The 14870-nt window shown below is 47.8% G+C and overlaps 1 protein-coding gene across 6 annotated transcripts in view; it reads left to right on the forward strand.

Annotated features, from left to right (window-relative positions):
• Dlgap4 (DLG associated protein 4) overlaps positions 1 to 14870 on the forward strand; it is a 197692-nt gene that overhangs the window by 149510 nt on the left and 33312 nt on the right. Inside the window, exon 1 of one of the 6 annotated variants that reach the window (XM_029567216.1) lies at positions 9136 to 9278. The exons of the other annotated variants lie outside the window; for them this stretch is intronic. The gene's annotated coding sequence lies outside the window, so the exon portion shown is untranslated. Of the gene's footprint in view, positions 1 to 9135; positions 9279 to 14870 lie in introns of those variants that run through there. 6 annotated transcript variants of the gene reach the window in all.

The raw sequence follows: 14870 nt of genomic DNA on the forward strand, positions 1-14870 counted from the left end.
ATGGGATCCTTAAAGAAACTGTGAGGCAGAATACCAAGGTTCTGTTCCCAGCTCTGAAGCTAAAATGCTGAGTGACTTCAGACAGTTGGTCTCCCAGTGGATCTCCATTTTTTCCTTCTGAAGAAGGAGGGAGTTGGATGGCATGATCTCTTGGGTCTCTACGGCTCTGACATTTGAGATTCTTGAGTAATTCAAAGGTCACTTTACCTTTTAAAAGTATGCCTGACTCCAGAGTGAGGGAGAATGTTGAATGCTGCCAACTATGTGCTAATGACAGCTGTGGGGTTTCATGGGCTAGAGGTCCTGTGTAGGTTGGAAAGGCTTCCAAGAGAGGTAGTGTTTGAGCTGAGTCAGTATACCTCATGGACAGCCTCATAAACAGTTGTTCCAGATTAAGAATAATGTGGGGTTTAAAACATACGCACCTGGTTTTAATGTCTCCCTCTCAGTGCTTGTACAGTCTTAGGCAGGTTACTTTGAGCTACAGTTTCCTCATCTGGACTAAAAAAATAATTTATACCCATAGGATTACAGTGAAGATTAAATGAGATTATACATATATAAACATGTACCTGTACACAGTAGGCTCTTAATAAACGTGAGCTTTTCTCTCCATAATATCTGGGTCATGTTTTTCTTTGTGGGAACAAGACAGCCCCAGCTTCTCCCCTCACCTCTGTGGTTGGGGTTCAGGTAACAAGGAAAGCACCACTATTATAGTAGTAATAGGAGCGATCCACTAATCTCCAGGGCCTTGTGAAGTATTGTGTAACTATTGATCCTCACAACAGTCCTGGAAGGCTATGAAAAGCTAGTAAGGTTCTCCCTGTTTGTGAATTCAGAGTAAGAGGCCCAGAGAGGGATGTGGACCCACTCAGGGTCCTTCAGCATGGCAGTATCTGGGCGGGCTCTAGTCTTCCTGATGACTTTCTTTGTCCACAGCTTTGCTTCAAGTTTGCCGCTTCTGTCTGGTAGCTTGCCCCTCTAGCTCCTGCTCTGACACCTGTTCTGCTAGGGTTTGTTTGACATTTCCCCAGTCTCTGAGCTCATCTCACATTTAAAGGCGCTGGAACTGAGTCACCCTCTCTCCCAGCTTTTCATCCTGAACAGCAACCCAACATGCCCTGAGGGCCACTGCCTGGTGTAGATGCCACCCGCCTACAGGCTTTCCTCCCAGATGAACTTGGGAAGGTGTCTCCCTGTCTCTTGGGGGAAGATGGCTGTGGTGGCCCTGTGCAGGTCTTCACTCCCCAGGGCTCCACAAGCTACATTGAGAATGTACTGCCGGTTAAACTTTTACATGTGCCATATGTCCCTCCTTCCCCTTGGTGCTCTCTGTTCCCTTAGGTTGCCCACACTGTCCAATGCTGCTGGTCCAGGAAGTCCCAGCTGGCCCCAACTGTGAGCTCAGTTCTAGGTTCATATACTTGCCTAAAGTTAGTGACTAGCAGATCACTTCATCTTCAGTGCTTCAGTCTCCTCATATACAGAATGCTGATTCCTTATCATTATGGGTTTTAGGTTCCTGAGCTCTGTCCCCAGATATGCTCATTTGGCAGGTCTGGGAGCAGGAATGAATCCACTCAAGGATTCTGGTGCTGAGTGCCTATTGGCTGTGCTCCGGAAAGAGCTGAACTGAGAGCAGCCAGTGCATATGTAGTAGCCTGCTTGTCTGTGCTATCTAACCTTGATCTAGCCAATTTTTTGTGCCTCAGTTTTCTTCCAGTCAGAGTAGGATGGAAACACCTACCTCACAGGGTGATGCATGAGGATGGGAACTTGGGGATTAAAGGTTCCTTAAGAAGTGACAGTTTATACACCCTGCTTTGTTTTGGGCTGGACTGGTTATTTGTAGCAGCAAGTCACCTTTCCAGGCTGAGCCCTCCTGGCAACAGACACCATGAGGGCTGGCCAGGGTGAAGGCTGTGAAATGGAACACCTGAGCAACAATGAAATCCAGACGTCAACAGCAGTTTAATGAGGTAGATGAGGTGTGTTGTGTGAAGGCAGATCAGGTTCCCAGGTTTCCCAGTGCTACCTTTCCTAACTCAGCCTGAGCTGGAATCAGCTGCTTTCTTCCCCATTGTTCCTACAAACCAAGGCTGCTTTGAAGACAATAAAAATCTGAATTCTAAAGCTGAAAGATGATTTGTTTCTTGTTGGTAAGGAAGCAAGCCTGGGGATTCCAGAACAAGACCATGCCAGGGCCAGGTTAGAGTCAGGCGTTGCCCCCCCCCCCCCCACCCCCGGGCTCTTTTTTTTTTTTTGGAAAAAAGCAAAGCCTGGGGTTCCCAAAAAAAGACCATCCCGGGGCCGGGTTAGAGGCGGCCGTTCCCCCCCCCCCCCCAAGCCCAGGTCTCTTTCTTTTCTGTAGTGGCTTGCATAGTTGAAGGATGAGAGAAGTGGTCCCAAGTGGTGGGACTGGAATCAGCTGGGAGTTGACTCCGGCTAGGGAAACCCTCCCTTACCCGGACCTGCCCTCCCAGTCTGGGCAGGCTTACTCAGGGAGAAAGGGGAAGAACGGACCAGGGGAACATAGGGCCTGATGAGGGAGACAAGGCCTACAATTATGAGAGACTGTGTTGACAGTCTGTAATTAAGTGGCTGCTGAGGAAAGGCATTGTCTGAGAAGGAAGAAGTGAGCCTGAGCCAGTGGAACAAGAACCCTTTGAGGGGGTTGGATTGGCTGAGGGTGGGGCTGGTATTCTGGAGAATGGCTTGCTTAAGAGGGGTGGGGTTGGAAGGTATGTGCGTTTGGAGAACAGAGCTAGCTAGCTTACTAGTTTTGCTGATGCCTCAGGGCTCTGGCTAGAAGGTATAGGAGAGTCTAGGAGGTTAGTTATAGGCAGCATTGAATAGCAAAGACTTTGGGAAACCATGGAAAGTTTTATAAAGAGCCAGGGATAGTACAAGGGAAGACTTTTAAAGATGAAACAGGCTGGGTGAATTGGTATGAATAAAAGTGTCGACAGGGAGGAGGCTCTCGGAGCACCCTGATGAGACGAGGGTGAGGCTGGGGTGGAGCCCTTGGGAAGAACAGATGGGTTATTAGAGGATGTGCTCCCTGAGGAGAGCCCAGCAGGGACTGCAGATCCAGGAGAAAGATGTGTGCAGCTGGTTTGGAGAAGGAAGCAGCAGTGTGAACGAATTCCTTATGCACCTACTCTGTGGCAGGCTCTGTGCCAGGGCCTCCACAGACACCCTCATGAAATCTGTGCAGCAAGCCAGAGGCAGGTGGACTTATCCCTGTTTTACAGATAAGGGAAATATGGCTCCAACTCAAGGCTGCTTGTCTCCAAACTCTTGCTTTTCTCACAGTTCAGCCCTGCTGCTTAGAAAGGAAACCTCTGCTGCTAGCAGCCCAGGGATCTGAGCCTTCTTGCCCCTTGAACAAGGCATGTAGACACATTTTTTTAAGGTCCACAAAACTGCTTTCTGAAGATCCTTAAGGTCAGGGTTGAGTGCTGGCTTAGAATTTTATAAAGTAGAAGAATTAGAGGTACTGAGGTAAACCCAGCAGAGGCAGTTGGATCTCTGAGTTCAAGGCCAGGCTGATCTACCTGGCAAGTTCTAAGCCAGACAGAGCTGCATAGTGAGACCCTGTCTCAAAAAAGAAAAAGGGGAAAAAACTAGGTATCCTCACACTCTATGAGAAGCCTCCAAGAGCTGTGCTCTGTGAGTGTGTGTGTCTGTGTGTGTGTGTGTCTGTGTCTGTGTCTGTGTCTGCCTATCTGTTCCACCTCTGGGTCCATTGGAATTCCCAGTCAGCCCCCATCAGAGAAGGTAAGGTGGGTGTTGCTTGGCCCAGCTGGAGGAGTCAGTTACAAGGCAGGAAGAGACTTGTCTCAAAGTTCCTAACACAGAAGAACTAGATGATGGAGCTCAGGACAGGTTTCCTTAGCTGCAGCAGAGGGAAGGTAGAATGGACTGGTACTTCCTAAGTGGCTGGCCGCTGTGGACAGCACCAGTGTTCAGTCCTGGTGTACAGCCAGGAAGTTGATGAAGTGTACAGGCCAAGATCTCTCTGCTGGTCATCCTCCCCTTGGTGTCAGCACCCCCCACTCCCAGCATAAACTTGGTCATGAGGCAGAACAATCACCAGCAAGCCCATCCCTCCATAGCCCCCAGTAGCCGCCCTCAGGATCCGAGTGCCAGTCTACCTAAGCAAATATTTTCTTTTTTAAAATATTATTTTTATTTTATGTATATGAGTGTATTGCCTGCCTGTAGGTGAGGGCACCTGTGTCATGCAATGCCTCAGAGGTCAGAAGAGGGCTTTGGATTCCCCTGTAACTGGAGTAAAGGATGGTTCATAGCTGCTGTGTGGGTGCTGGGAATAGAACCCGGGTCCTCTGCAAGAGCAGTCAATGCTCTTAACTGCAGAGCCATCTCTCCAGCCCCTAAGGAAATAATTTTCTGAGGCCAGACATATACAGGGTATGATTGTGACTGCAACCATGCTTCGCATAACCAAAATCTTAACAAAAGTTTTCCAGAGGGATTTTTTCATGCTCCTGTGGAACAGAGACAGCCTAAGAAATGTCATGTGAACAATGGGCAGTAGACTGGAGTAATCTGTATTGTCCCTTTCAGTCTAATGAATTATCACTTGCCAAGTACTTTCTGGTAAATTTGCTCAGTCGCATGTATAGTCATTATGTTTTGTTTTCAGCACATTGGTTCTGAATCTTTAAAAATTTATTTGTTGTTGTTGTTATTATTATTATTTATTATTATTATTATTATTGTATTACCACAAGACAAGAGTTTCACTATCTAGCCCTGGCTGGCCTGGAACTCACTGTGTTCACCAAACTGTCCTCAAACTCAGAGATCTGCCTGTCTCTAACACTCATTGTCTGGGATTAAAGGCATGCGCCACCACACCCAGCCTATTTATTTTCATTTTATGTGTATGAGTGTTATGCCTGCATGTGTGTAAGTGCACCGTGTGTGTGCAACGCCTAAGGAGGCCAGAAAAGGGATTGAATCCCCTGGAACTGGAGTTACAGACAGTTGTTAGCCGCCGTGTGGGTGCTAGGAATTGAACCCAATTCCTCTGCAAGAGCAGCCAGTGCTTTTAACTGAGCCATCTCTGCAACCCCTGGTTCTGGAGCTGTAATATTTGTCTAGCCTGTTTTGCTTTACAAAGCACTTTTATCCCTCTTTTCTCAGTGGACCCTCACGTAACCCTGGAAAGTCTTTACAATTGTTTCTTTGTATTCCAAAAGAGGAAACTGAGGCTCAGTCATAGAAAGCGACTTGACAGAGATGACTGTGTGAACTGCTCATTTAGTCAACAAATCTCAGATGCTGCAGCAATGAAGCAGTCCTGGATATACACTGGCAGGCAGATTAGCTTCACCGTAACCTTGCAGATTTAATTTCTGACCTCCAGAGCACAGCATCATCATAGTGTAGCCAGGCCCCACCCTAGGGCTGCTAAGCTCTTTCCCCTGCAGAGCTGTCTGGTTTGAACTGGGGACCTAGAGTTGCAGCCCGCGAACCCTTCGCCTAGAATATCATGGTAAAGCAAGTCAAGGTGCAAGTTTCTGCAATCCAAACTTCAAAAATGACAAAAGAGGTTTTCAGTAGTGACTAAATTATTAATGAAAAGCCGAGGAAGGGCATCTCTGCAGAATGCCATCTGCTATTTCTCCTTAGGGGGACGTCGTAGAAGGGCTGCACTGCCCAAGTTCCCTGGTCTGACCTTTCTGTAGACTCCAAATATTTGATTACAGTCTGCACAGGTGTGGAGCCCTATGGACATGTGCAAAGCTGGGGACCCTCTCTAACTCCTTTAATATTAAATGAGATGAGACAAAAGCAGGTCCTAGGGTAGCAAGTCTGGAAAGGGCTGTGGCCTAGCCCACTTAATTCCCAGGAGTGAAAACCAAACCTGGAAGAGAAAGGACCCACGGTGAGTGAAACATTTCTTCCCTTTTTCAACCAGCCTCACTCCATTTCCCAATCCTTCCTACTAGGAGTCCTCTACATCTAGCTCTACATGCTCAGCATTCAAAGTCTTCTTCAGATCCTTCCAATGCCTTGTGGCCAAGTTTGTCCTTGAAGTCTGCCTCAACAACCCCCGCCCCCCGCCACCATTACCACCATCCCTTCACACCCCAGAGCCCTGCAATGTCTAGGTTACCTCAGTTTATTATTAGAGATACCTTCAAAATCTAGATGCCTGGGTCCTACCCCCTAGGAGAATGATGCGTGAGATCTATAGAGAGGTGTCTCTAGGGGCATTTTGCTGGAGTTAATTTTGTAGGTTTAAAAATACACATATATAGCAGCTAGAGAGATGGCTTAGTGGTTAAGACCGTTAGCTGCTCTTGCAGAGGACCTGGGTTCAGTTACCAGCACCTACATGGTGACTAACAACCATCTGTAACTCAGTGCTGGGGATCCGAAGCCCTCTTCTGGCCTCCCCAGGCATTGCATGTACATGGTGCACTTACATATGTGCAGGCAAAACATACATGTAAAATTAAAATTTTTTTTTAAATAAAAATATATGTATGTAGGTAATATACATGCATAGATGTGGATTTAGAATTCAAACTTTCAAAAAGCAGGTGAAACATTAATGTCTAGTGCCTTGATAATCATTGTGTCTGGGCTTGACAATTCCCTCCAGAAATTCTCTGCATTGCACCAGTTCAGTTAGTTTGTCACTAACAATGGTGTCACTAACATGTCCTTTTCTTACACAGTGGAGCACCTCCCCTCTGCTGCTCTATCTTGCCTTTTCCACCCAGGTCTGTCTATTTCATGGCTTTTTTCTGTGGGCACAGGAAGCTCCATGGCTTCCTTTTTTCAAGATCATTTGGCTTTCTGTCAATGGTAGACCACCACTTGTCAGCTCCTCTTCCCAGGAATGTTCAGGGTGTCCCACTCTTGCTAGTGTTAGAAGTGCTGGGCCCATGAATATCTGCACATACAGCTACTGGAGCCGTTCCCTCAAGTGGAATGGCCATTTCTCAGACTCTGTGCACTGAAATTTTTTTCACATATTTCTGAACACAACATTTTTCTGTTCTGAACACAAGCCCACCGATGTGCAGTGTTGCTTGGTAGATGAGATCTTGTGACTTGTCGCCCAAGCTAGCCTTGATTCTTGATCTGTCTTAGTCTCTCAAGTGCTCTGATTACAAGCATACACCACCATGTTTATATTTACAAAGCAACCCACTCAGATTCATATTCATTTCCTTGGTTCAGAAACCACTCTCTGGGACTGGAGAAATAGCTCAGTGGTTAAGAGCACTGGATGCTCTTGTGAAGGACCCAGGTACGATTCCCAGTACCCACATGGTGACTAACAACCATCCTTAACTCCAGTTCCAGGGGATCTGATGCCCTCTTCTGACCTCCACGGGCATTGCACAACATGGGTCCACTTGCGTGCAGACAATACACTATACACATAAAAATAAATAAAAGAAACTTTTTTTTTTTTTTTGTCTTTTTGAGACAGGGTCTCCTTGTAGCCCCAGCTGTCCTGGAACTCACTATGTAGGCCAGGCTGGCCTTGAACTCACAAAGATCCGCCTGCCTCTGCCTCCCAAGTGCTGGGATTAAAGGCGTGCCACCACGCTCGGCTAAGAAACTTTTAAAAACTTAAAGAAGAAACCACTCTTCTGCTGGACAAGGTTGTGCACACCTTTAATGCCAAGGAGGCAGAGACAGGTGAATCTCTTGTGAGTTCAAGGCCAGTCTGGACTACAGAGCAAAACCCTATTGCAAACAAAACTACTCTTCTAATCCAGACCACAGTATAATCTATGGAGCAAGGCCCAGAGTAATGAGTTGGCCAGTGTCACTCAGCTGTCCTCAGCCAAAGAGGTGCCTTTCCCATGTTCAGGTGGAAGGAAGTGAGCAGTAAAGGGAAGAAAGGGGGTGGGAACTGTGATAGGAGTGGAGCCAAGATTAGGGTGAGGGAGCTCTGTTATGGGTACCTTGAGACCTGCTTGGAACTGGGGCTCTAGGGAGAAGCATTTTCCCTTCCCACTGGAAGTCCTCATGTCTCCATGTGGGGTATGTGTGTACACGTGAGCACCTGCTTGGCAACAGTGGAGCCCATGAGCTACTTCAAGTATTTGCTGAATTCCTGATCCCCTTCCAGGCTTGTCCCCTGTGTTTCTGAGCTTTGACTTTCCTCATCTGAGTAATAGAAAGGCTCATAGTTCCCTTTCTCATGTCCCCTAGGATATTGGAAAAATTTGGCAAACCAGCCAGTGGGAAATACCATAAAACAGCTTAGAGCACAATAGTCCCAGCTTCATACTGTGCGTGCACACTGGGGACCTCAGAGGGTCTCTGAAGTTTGAGCCACTCCTGGATTGGCTGCTGTCAAACTCTGCAGGTGGCCTGCTCAGCCTGCAGGCTGGCAGTTTCAGGGCAGCCCTTGGTGGTATCATCTTTCTGTGCCACAGAGGCAGGATTGTACTTAGCACCTTCCTGAATTTGTTCTGGCCCAGGTTTCTGGGATCTCCAGGTACATGTAGAACAAAGGAGCTCAGATGACAGATGGGGAGAGGTAGTCTGGGAGACCACAAGGGTGATATTGTGCCTCCTCTCTGAGGGGGCCCCCCATATAAGCTCTTTTTCAACCCTCAGTTGCTGCAGGGGTGGGGAAGGGGAAGTTCTTCCCCCACATTTTATTAGTGGGACAACTGAGACCTGGAAAAGGTGAGGCTTACCTTCTCCCCAGTATCCCAGTGAGCCTACAGCCTTCCTTACCAATCAGAGGTTGGGGGTTGTTTCATCTCTCCCATCCCTTAGTGTTGCCCATCTCTCCCACATTCTCATGGTCTTTAGTTTCACTTTGGGGTTAAAAACCAAAGTGAAAGGAAACAGCAAAGCAGGAAGCAGCTGCTTCGGACCCTGGGGCCTGGGAGGGAGTTTGGGGACCCATGCAGAGCAGGCCTCACTAGAAGGTGAGTGGGCCCCTTGCCTGCCCACTCCCACCCTTGTTCTGGAGGCCTGGCTTGTGGGTGGAGCCCAGTGGGGAGAGGCATTAGGCTTACAGATGGGTGGTGGCGCCATGGCCTGGCAGTCTGGGAGCAGGCCAGTAGGCGGGTTCCTTGGTGAAGTCAGCTCACCCGGGTGTGGTCCCAGCCCCAGCCCCCCCCCCCCAGGTGGGACGCTTACTGCCTTTTAAACCTCCGTTCTTCCGGGGTAAGGCTGAGCTAGCTGAGCCTGTGATGGCTTGGGAAAGAAATGCTGGCTTTGGAGTCCAGCTTTCACAGAGCCCTTCACTCTCCCTCAAGGTAAGAGCAAGTATGGGTCTCTGCCTTGAAGCAGTTTCTTCTTAGGATCTGATTTGTCTGAAAGCCCTTTTCTCCTTTTCTGTCCATCTTAGGGACTTGAGGATAGAGGAGCAGAGCCTTACCTTCTTGCCTCTTTTTTAAGCCTTAAGTTGATGGGTGGCTTCAGGCTGGATCTTCACTGCTCAGGATCCCTCAGGGTCCCCATTTGTTTCTCAGCTGGAGGCAGGTCCTTCCATCTCTGCTCTTCAGTAGAATTGATTTTGATTCCTGAAAGCTGGCAAGAGTATCGTAGCACTCAGTTTGGTGGGAAAAACTGGTGTCTACCCCCTGAGGGCACCTACTGAGCACAGTAGGTATCAGGAAGCCCTTAGTTGAAGGGCCACATTGATAATCCACATCACTGCTGCATCCCTGAAATGGAGAAAGGTGGCACAGTGAGGAGCCCCATACCCTGGAATTCAGACAGATCTGTAGATCAGAGATCAACTTGGGATCAGACTGCTGGGGTTCTGTCACCTAAGGCTGTCAGTTTCTTCACCACTTGTCTTCATCATGGCAAGCAAGGAGACTCTGCCTGGTACAAAGTCCACACTGGTGTCTGGGGGAGAAGACTTAGAATTCCCAGACTCATTGCCCATCCTGGAGAAGTGTAGGTGGACTGGTAGACTGTTTGAGAGCAGCCATTGGCTGCCCTTTTGCCAGTGCAGGACTCTGGTAAGGGATCTGAGGGACTCAAGGGAGACTTTAGAGGGTGACCTTCAGGTCCCCCAAACTGGTAGATTCGAGTAGAATCTTTTTGGATTAGAATTTTTTTGGAAAGCAAGAGTAGCCTGTCCAGAGGTCAGTACAGACAAAGTCAGCTGGAGAGATCTGTCCAAGCTAGGGCTGCCTGGCACCCACAGCTGGGACTTGTCTTTGTAGATTGCTCATCTGGGCATTTTTCTGCTAGGAGCTGTTTGCAGGAGCCTACTATTAGATGTGCTGAGAGCAGATTGAGTAGTTCCAGACTCTTGGAACTTTCTGCTTTCCCAAGCTTCCCACGCTTGATGACGTGGCTGTTGCTGTGCACAGGGGTGTGGTCACAGGAGGTGTCTGCTGTCTCCTGCCTGCAGGAGGGATGAGGGGAGGGGCTTGCCTAACAACTTCCAGTAGAGGGGGCAGCTTCCTGCAGGGGCATAGCACAGGTGACAATGTATGAGAGAGGTCCAGGGTAAGAGGCCTGGGTTACTCAGCCAGCTGCTCCTTCTGCCTCTTACCCTGCCTCCACTTTGCTTTACCAACAATCATGTACTAAGTGCCAGAGACTGATCAAGAAGTCAGGGAGAGAGAGCATAGGGAACCACGATGACTTCCATCCAGCTTGGAGGCCCTGTCCAAGCCAGCAACAGATAGACAAGATACCATCTGATTATAAGAGCCTGAGAGAGACCAGTAGGTACAGAGAGGACCTGCTGAGAGGCTGGGGAGGACATTGCTGGGAATAGGGAGGCTAGGAAGCAACCCTGTCAAGAGTGTTGATCACATCAGGATGGGTCAGTAAGCTAGTTAGGTGTGAGATGAGCAGCTTTGTTGGCTTCCCATGAGTGATAAGGGCCCTGAAGTATTAATACGGCGATAGACAAAACTGAAGGATATTTTATGTTAAAAGTAGGAGCAGAATTTCCATATAGGTGTGGAGATGCATGCCTACCATTCCAGCACTCCAGAGGCAGAAAGAAGATAACTGCAAATTCAAGGCCAGCCTGGTCTACGTACCAAGTTCCAGTCCAGTCAGGGCTACATACCAAGACCCTGTCTTAGAAGAACAAAAAAAGCAGAGGTGGTGCCATAAGCCTTTAATCCCAGCACCCAGGAGACACAGGCAGGAGGATCTCAGAGATTAAGGCCATCTGGGGCTACATGGAGACCCTGTCTTAAAAACAAAAACTTGCAAATACTATGGTTTTCATGTCATTAAGATTTCTTCAATATTCCCTACCTATTACTAACTTCCTTTTATAGGCTGCACAGGTCAAAGAGCACTGTTGCAGTGGGAGGCAAGTGCTGTTTTCAGAGGTGAAGGAACAGAGGGAATATGACTTGCCTAAAACCACACATTTAGTCAAGATTGAAGTCCTGGTGCACTGCTCTTTCTGTTTAGCGACACTGTCTTTGTTTAAGGAAGCCAATATATGTTTAAAAGTTTAGGTATTAGTAATTATGTGGGCTGACAAGATGGCTCACTGGGTAAGGGCACTTGCCACCAAGTTTAATGACCAGCCTGAGTTGGATCTCTGGAACCCATGTAAAAGTGGAAGGAGAGAGCCAGCTTCACAAAGTTGTTCTCTAACTTGTACATTCACACACACACACACACACACACACACGTATTAAATACATGCAAAAGAAAAATTGTTATAGCAGTGAGATTTGCATGACCTCCCCTCCCCCCCGTTTCATATGTTGTAAGTGAATCTGTAGTATATTCTTTTCTGGTTTTGAGGTTTAGTCTTTTTCATCTCTGTACACTTTGCTATCTAGCTTCTTTCTAGGATTCTGTGATACTAATACTGCCCTCGGACATCTCTAATCTCTGTCTTCTATTTGAATTCTTTTTCTAAATTTCAGGAAATAGGCAGATTATAAACCACCCCATGTTCACAAATAACAGCTCTCTCAAGGGTAGACGTGGGGATGCATACCTGTCAGCCCAGCAGTGGGGAGGCTGAGTCTGGGCAATATACTGAGACCGAGGGGTGGAGGGGGGAGCCAAAGTGACAATAGAAATTCATGCCTAGAGTTTTAAATATTTTATTTTGTGATCCTGGATTTGGGGTGAGAAAATCAAAGCCATTTGGTAACTGCTGAACGAGGCTCATTTTAGGAAATCCCTTAGTCTTAATCATCTGAACTTGAACTTGTGTGATACATGTGAAATTTACTATTTGAAGTATATACTCCAGTGATGTTGAGTGTATTCTCACTGTTCAGAGTTCTCACCTCCATCTCCAGAGTTCCTTATCCCAAAGTAAAGCTGTACATATGAACCATTCTCTGCTGCCCCAACTCCACTGTCCTGTCATTAGTCTCTGATTTGACCAGTCTGGGTGTCCCATCCAGGTGCCCATTTTAGAGAGGGATATTTGAAAAAGGGGGAGGATGGGATTTCCTGTGACCAATTCTCCCAAGTCAGTGCATCCTGCAGAGCTATTTGTATGTGGCTGGGTTCCAACTGGACTGGTAAAGGACTGCTGGTCTCCTGGGGAGAGTGCCCTCCCCAGAGGCAACCCTTCTTCCCAAACCCATTGGAAGCCTGTCCTAGCCCCCCATGGAGATAGAATAATGGGAAGAGCCCTGGGTTTAATCATAGGACTCAGACATAATTCTTTCATTAGTCACTTGCAGTAAGATTTGAGTCATATCTGTCTCTAACTCTTATCCACAGCCTCCTCTGGGAAATGGGACAGTACTTCCCAGAAGGATTGAAACAAGATAATGGACTTCCTCTTTTTATCTAAGAATCTTAGCTCAGGGGCTGCAGAGATGACTCAGTGGTTAAGAGCACTTGCTGCTTTTACAGAGGACCTGGGTTCAGTTCTGAACACCAACATGGCAGCTTACAGCTGTCTGTAACCCCAGTTCCAGGGGATCTGATGCCCTCCTCTGGCCTCTGAAAGCACATACACACATGGCATACATTCTTACAAACACACATATAAGTAAAAGTAATAAATATAAATCTTAAGAAAAAATTTTATCTTGGTATTCATGTGTGTTAAGTGCAAGGGAATCGGAGCTCCTGGTTCCCACTTTGTGGAAGTGATGGAGGCTCAGAAGTAAGGGAACTTTCCTAAAGTCTTATACCAGAAAAATCCAAAATTGTACTGAAACCCAATCAAGTTTGCCTTGTAAGTTGCCTCTCTTCAACATTCTTTGGCCAGTCATTTGAATGTCTGAACAAGGAATTGTTTTTCCATCTTACTGGACGTGAGACATTGCCTTAGGAGCTTGTGGGTTGGGTCTGCAGAGGAGGATGGGGACAGGGCAAAGGTTTGGGAGGGACTCAAAGATGATGACTGTGTATCATAGGAATAGTATCCTAAAATTATTTCTGCAATGATCATCTTCCCAGGGACAGCAGATCCTGCGCTTGTCAGTTGCTCTTCATGTTGGACCCAAGACAGCACCAATAACAGCACTCCCACAGAGCAGGGGCACAGCCCTAGGATCCTTGTCGACACATGCAGATAGCACCAGTCCCCTGAAAGTAGCATGCCCAGTGGAACCTGCACCATCCCCAACCCCAGCATTCTCCTATTTTTTCAGATAGGTGGCAGTCTAGGAGGCAAGGGACTGTTCAAAGGGCAAGTGATGTCACAAGTGTCTGTGAGAGTAGAAGTGTCTAGCAGGACAGCCCAGCACCTAGGGAGGGCATAGGGCAGAGCACCTCCTAGAGGGGCAGAAGCTGTTCTGGTACAGGTCGCTTTCTTCAAGTGCCCCTGGGATGCTGGCTTGGGTTCAGGGTTTTGTGAAAGCACACTGTAGTCATCACACTGCTTGGCGGGGGAGGGCAGACTTACCTTTCTACATTTGCTTCTACACTCTGTGGGCATGTGTCAGTTTTGCTGACAGTAGCTGGTATTTTTACAACTTGTGCTTCTGGATGTCATGATTGGGGTCTGGAGGACAAATCCTGTAGGATTTGCTCTTAGCAGATAGAACATGACTTGCTGTATGGTGCTGAGCACTTCAACCTGAGCCTTAATTTTCCTTAGCAGTGCAAAGGAAGATGGTAAAAACATCTTGTGATCAAATTATAAGATCTAGTTTAAGGACCTTACACAGTGATCTTTGGAAGCAATCTCAGGTGTCACCAAGTTTCAGGGGTGTTGGGCAGCAGAGCAAGCAGGAAGGGCATAAGGAAGACACCTGTAGTCAAGACTTGTTCTTAGAGCACCTGTCTCCTGCTCATCAAGTCACTCCTTGGTGATTCTGGTCCTTTGTCCCTGCACCTCCAGGGCCACATTAGAGATAGACTTCCTCCTCTTAAGTCAACAGACCTTCACTTGCTTTTGGGCCAGGGATGGAGTCAGAGGGATTTGAACCAAAAGTCTCTGCCTGCCGGAAGCTTGGGGTCTGAAGGCAGAAGGAAGTAAATAAACAGGCTAGTAAACCTAGGATGGCAGCAAAAGCCCATGTTACCTGAACAGGAGTGTTGGCACAGGAGGGAACCAGAGTGGAACTGGGGAGACTGCAAGAAGGCCCTAAGAGAGGAACACTGAGGTGCAGGAACAGTGCTCACAGGCCTGGCAGTGTCAGTTTTGTGCCTTAGCAAGAACAGCTTGGAGGGAAAGGTGAAAGGATGTTTGGTCTGAAGCCCGAGACCAGTGCTAGTAATGCCTTGTGGATACATGGCAGGCCACCAAACCCCTCAACCTGGCCCCTTGGAGAAAGTGACCTTTCACCTCTGCCTCAGGCCAAATCTCTCTGGCCTCTGGCGAGCAGAGTTCCCTGAGGACCTGGAATCGAGAAGTAATTACGTGGGCAGAGTCATCATACGAAAAGTTCCTGTGTTGCCAAGCCCCTCCCTACTGGTCAGGAGGCTGTCCAGCA

This window comes from Nannospalax galili, unplaced genomic scaffold, assembly GCF_000622305.1.
Source record: "Nannospalax galili isolate Female #2095 unplaced genomic scaffold, S.galili_v1.0 scaffold221, whole genome shotgun sequence".
Taxonomy (NCBI): domain Eukaryota; kingdom Metazoa; phylum Chordata; class Mammalia; order Rodentia; family Spalacidae; genus Nannospalax; species Nannospalax galili.